The sequence below is a fragment of the Octopus bimaculoides genome, chromosome 7 (assembly GCF_001194135.2).
Source record: "Octopus bimaculoides isolate UCB-OBI-ISO-001 chromosome 7, ASM119413v2, whole genome shotgun sequence".
Lineage (NCBI taxonomy): Eukaryota > Metazoa > Mollusca > Cephalopoda > Octopoda > Octopodidae > Octopus > Octopus bimaculoides.
Window position 1 is genome coordinate 41,913,870 of NC_068987.1, and position 5,208 is coordinate 41,919,077.

Below are 5,208 nucleotides of genomic sequence, written 5' to 3' on the forward strand. Positions count from 1 at the left end.
CCCCTTTTTTGGATACAGGGAATACGAATCTGTCAAAAAATTGGCAAAAATCGACATTTCTAAATTACTCCCACCCCCATTTCCTTTATTTTGAACATTTTTCAGAATTTTTTTTTTCAAAATATGCAGAAAAATACAGAGATTATGATTCTGAAAAAAATTTCCAAAACTCTTTATAAAATTTTTTTTTTTAAGTCTTTCCAAAATATCTTCGCAGAAAACAGCTTCAGGAGTTGTGAAGAAAGAATTTGTATTTAGTCTGTTTCTGAAAACTATTCTATTGGACATCTGTCTAATCACGTCTTTTAAGGTACACACACATACATAGAAAATGTGAGGTCATGATAGAAAATTTTTACGATAGTTGATTTATGGAAAAGATTATGTTAAATTTTTGAAATGCAAATCTGTGAATGAAAATTTTCACACCTTTGCATAGTAGGTAGACCTGGTAGAAATAGCAGCCAAATCTACCTCAAAACACCCTACTGTATTAATGCGACAATTCTGCGTATTATGTAGTTTGAATGAGAAACTAACTAAAGATGAAGCTAATTAACCCCACAAAGAGGTGAAAGGAGAGACAGCATAGCGAAAGTTTTGGCTGACTGTCATCCTGTAGTCCTCTTGTTGCTGTGTGAGCAACTGGTTGTTTTAATGGCAGAACAAAGTGGGGATTTGCATTTTAAAAAGTTTTAATTGATTTTCTCGGTAATTATGGGGCTAGGAAAAAAATAGAAGAGACATTAAGAAGTTGACGTTAAGAATTGCTTTAACAGTTAGAAAATGTTTGATATTTCAAACATCACCAAAAAATGAAGCTGTAAGAATTTACGGGAAAATTGTTTGTAAGATGTCTTTGTAACTGTACTGCCAAAGTTCTGCAACTTAATAGCAGATGTATCCAATTTAAGAAAAAAGTGAAGATAAAAGGTAAGTGGAGAAGTATGGAATAAGTCATTGTTATACGCTTATAGAAAAAATAGACACATACCTTTTTAGAAAACAAAATGTAGCTGAGAGCTATTGTATTAGACATTTGTCTAATCAGAGAGCAGAAATTGAAAGAAGATATGTGAAATGGACGTGTGTGTATGTATGTGTGTGTTTTTGTGGATAATTTGGCAGGAGTTTTGCAGTCAGTACAAGGTGGTTTGTGTTTATCTCTCGAGTCGAATTGTTGTGAATTTGTAATAGCAATGCCCGGACAAGTGAAAATATTTTTTTAGTATGAGGTTGGGGAAAAAAGGGGATCTTTTGAAGTCGGTGAGAAAGCAAAAGAGACAGAGAGAGCACGGTTGTATCAGTGAAGTTCTTATGAAGTTGCATGAGATGGAAGAATTGATGTGTGTGCGTGCATGTGTGTGTGTGTGTTTGATGGGGTGTGTATATGAATTGCTTTTGTGACTGTGTGTGAAGAGACAGAGAGAGTAATGTTGATGGTGTGTGTGTATATGAAAGAGAGAGAGAGAGATAACTGAAATTGTTTACATTCAGTTTTTGTAGTGAGTGAATGACAGAGAGAGAGAGAGTGGTTATGTATGTATGAATGGCTTCAGTGACACACACACACACGCATGTTGTTTAATCGATTTTCTCAGTAACTATGGGGGCTAGGAAAAAATATAAACCACATTCCAATCTATGCACCCGTCTCCACATGTGTGCCATTTTTCACGCGAATCCACCCAGCCGTTTGGCTGTGAACCTCAAGACAAGAAAGAATACAATGCTTGCCCATGTCAAATTTATATTATAGATTAAATAGAATTCTTCCTCTTTTACTCGTCACCTGTTAAGAGGCAACATAGCTTGTTTCAGTGATGTCAGAGACTTAACAAATCTCTTCTCTTCACCCAACAACCTTCACAGATGCAACCAACTACCAATGCCAACTAGCTGATCTGCAATAACAAATCTCTTGCAAGCTTTTATATCCTTTCACATCACTTAGTAAGTAGAAATTTCTTGAGAACTACTAATAGGCTTTGTAAGTTATTTATCGTGTAATAGTAAATAAAAGCCAATATTTTATCCCAATTTTGTGCTCCAGTTACCTCCCTCTCTCCCTGGAACTACTTCATTGTTAAATCTATCCTTCATTCTCAATATCATTCCTTTCCAATTTATTTTCCACCAATCCTCCCTTTCTGTGTTTCCAGTAATCTCTGAGCTTTGTCTTAAGACTACCATATCTCATCCTTAACACCCTTTCTTATCTGGTATCATTCTTAACACCTATTGATGGCCTTCTTGTTTTTGTCCCCTATTCACTATAACTTCCTCTACAGACCCCTGATATCCAGCTTTCTCTTTCTCTCTCTGCCCGCCCTTCCATCCTGCACATCATCTTTCAGTTTTCTGACCTACCAACAAGCTTTTTATTCTGCTGCTTCCCACCCTTCTTGAACCATCAGTTATCACCTCCTCCTTCCTGAACAACTATTTCTTTTGCCTCCCCCAACATACTAATATTTATTATTGACCACATATCCATCCTTCTGCATCATTCACAACATTAACTTCTACTCTCATCTCTAACTACCTGTCACTCTCCTCTCACTCTTCTATGAAGTTATCCATCCACTCCACCTAGTCCTTTCTCCATATTCTCTCACATTCACCTTCTTGTAACATGAGAGTACAGTAAGACACCTGTTCCTCTCACCTCTACCATACTTTAGCCTTCCCTGCATCTGGCATATAACCACCTCCCACTTTACTTCAACCCTATTCAGTTGATGGGTCAGCCAGTACACTCTGTAAAGTGGTTGGGATTAGGAAAGGCATCAAGCCATAGAAACCATATCAAAACAGACATTGGAGCTCATTGGATCCTGTTAAACCAGCCAATCCATGCTAGTAAGGAAGACAGATATTAATTGATGATAGTGATGACTTGGTTATTATTATATAAGGTTTAAATTTCAATTAAAAGATCGTCAGAGAATTCGTTAATGTCACTACCAGAAAGTGACATCTAAAAAAAATCATTCTATAGAAATATTTCTACAGAAATGTGACAGCACTTTTCTGATCCATGTAAAACACCTGCTTTATCATAGGTCTTCATATTTGGTAATGTTATTACTATTATAAGGAAGAGAGAATATATCTACCTGTGTTTTATAATTGTAGTCATTTTGACAATTATTTGAAGATTAAATCATGATATTAAAAAAAAAAAAATCACATCATCTTTTGACTAGATATCCAGATGTTCAAGCATTTTTTCCAACCTGACTACACTCGGAAATATATTTTTTTTGCTAGTTAGATGCACTAGTTCTTTATTTAAACAAAATTTTATTTCAATAAATCCTACCAACTAAGTTACGCGATAAAATGGAAAGTCACGAATGTCGGCCATATAGTCACGTGACTTTATGGTGGCAAAATGGCGACTAATAAACGCGTTGTGTATGTTGGTGAGTATTTATAATACAGATGGTAATTCAATTTTTAACTTGTATTTCAAAATAAGTTATAGCTTTGGTAATAGTTACTTATTTCACTTTGGTGACTTTTTGTTGCAAGCGCCCGAAAGAAGTTAGCTCTTATTACTCTATCCAGTTATGAACATGGTACTTCATATCACGCCGGGCAAAATGCATTTTGTTCGACTTCAAATCCAAATTCCGCCGAGGTCGACTTTGTCTTTCATTCTTGCAGTATCGATAAAATAAGTACCAGTTGAGTACCTGGGATCGATGTAATCGACTTACTCCCTCCCTCGATATTTCTCGCCTTGTACCAAAGTTCGAAACTGAAGCATGCGCTATGTATAGTTTGTTTTCCTCTGTAAAAAGAACCTCGTTGTTTGTTTACATACGAAAGCTATATGTGTAGTTGTCGTCAATTTCATATTTTAAGTTTCAAGTTTATTTTTAGTCCCCCCCCCCATCAGTTCTGCACTGTTCGAGCAGACCTGTAGTCAAAAACCTTTCCAGCTGTGACCATCTTATCTTGGCTCGAATTTTGAATTAATTGTTAATAGCGAAATGCTGTAGAGTAAATGGGAAGCTACCAGCAAATCAGATAAACTTAAGCAGTTACCTCTGTTATAACATTTTCTCTCACTAAAAGTTATTAACACTACAACATCCTTTTAGCCCTAAACAACCTCCCCCACCAAAAGAAAGTGTGTTGCGTGGACTTCTCTCATACATTGCTGTTCAAATTGCGACTACCTTATTTCATTGCATTCCTCTTTTCTTAAGACTTATTGAAGACATTTCGCTACTATTCTCGCAGTTCGAGCATCTACATAGAGGCGACTGGCTACCTGGTTGGGTTGATAATAATTGATGTCTTAACTAAACATATATTCACAAGAACTTGTACATCTTTTTCTGGAGACTAAAATAAAATTATGCCTCTTCGCTACTCTTTCGTTACTTCACTTGTAGTTTTTATTAACCCCGACCAACTGTAGACAACATCGATTGCCACCAATAAAGGGATCCCTATATCTTGTAAAGGTTTTCAATGAAAAATGTTCTCTGCCCCCTCTTATAGTTTATCAAATCTTATTTACGGCGGAGTTTCGGGTCAGGACATCCACCTCAGTTGGATTTTCTCCATTTCGACCGGGATTTTTCCTAATTCTTTTCACTACGGCCTTCGAAACTATGGTAGGGTGGGGGTGCATCTTTTTATGAAATAAAATTTTTTGAAAATTTGTGGTTTTTATCCACCCCGATTTTGGCCTTTTTTTTTTGTACTATGCACTTAAAAACCACGGGAAAAGCCTTTTCAGTTACCCCCAAAAATTGTAATTTTCAAACGAAAAGGTGACGATTTAAGAGAGATTTGATTGTTGTTTCTAGCACATCTCACAACCACCTTCGTTTCTTTGTCACTCACACGTATTGATTCTTTGCAATATTTTCTTTCCAATTTTCGTCTGTCTACGTTCTGAGTTCAAATTCCGCCGACTGTCTTTCATCCTTCGGGGTGGGGGTCTAATCGCGTACTGGTTCGATCTAATCGACTGCCACCCCTCGTTCCCCCAAAATTTAGTGCCTTGTGCCTAGAGTAGAAAAGAATATTTTCTTCCCATAAACGCATTTTATGGAATGATGAGGAAGTAAGCACACACAAATATCTATCTATATATATATGGGAGAATGTACGAAAAAACAACAACAGACGAGGACAGGTGGTGTAAACAACAAAAGGATGTATTATATATATATATATATATAT

At 36.3% G+C, this 5,208-nt stretch overlaps 1 protein-coding gene and 1 long non-coding RNA gene across 3 annotated transcripts in view; one reads left to right on the forward strand and one right to left on the reverse strand.

Annotated features, from left to right (window-relative positions):
• LOC128248367 (uncharacterized) overlaps nt 1-3,222 on the reverse strand; it is a 12,849-nt gene extending 9,627 nt beyond the window's left edge. Inside the window, exon 1 of the long non-coding RNA XR_008264598.1 lies at nt 3,120-3,222. This is a non-coding gene — a long non-coding RNA (uncharacterized LOC128248367). The remainder of the gene's footprint in view (nt 1-3,119) is intronic.
• LOC106884302 (peptidyl-prolyl cis-trans isomerase) overlaps nt 1-5,208 on the forward strand; it is a 54,263-nt gene that overhangs the window by 6,876 nt on the left and 42,179 nt on the right. The window contains exon 1 of one of the 2 annotated variants that reach the window (XM_052969550.1): nt 3,305-3,428. The exons of the other annotated variant lie outside the window; for it this stretch is intronic. The gene's annotated coding sequence lies outside the window, so the exon portion shown is untranslated. Of the gene's footprint in view, nt 1-3,304; nt 3,429-5,208 lie in introns of those variants that run through there. 2 annotated transcript variants of the gene reach the window in all.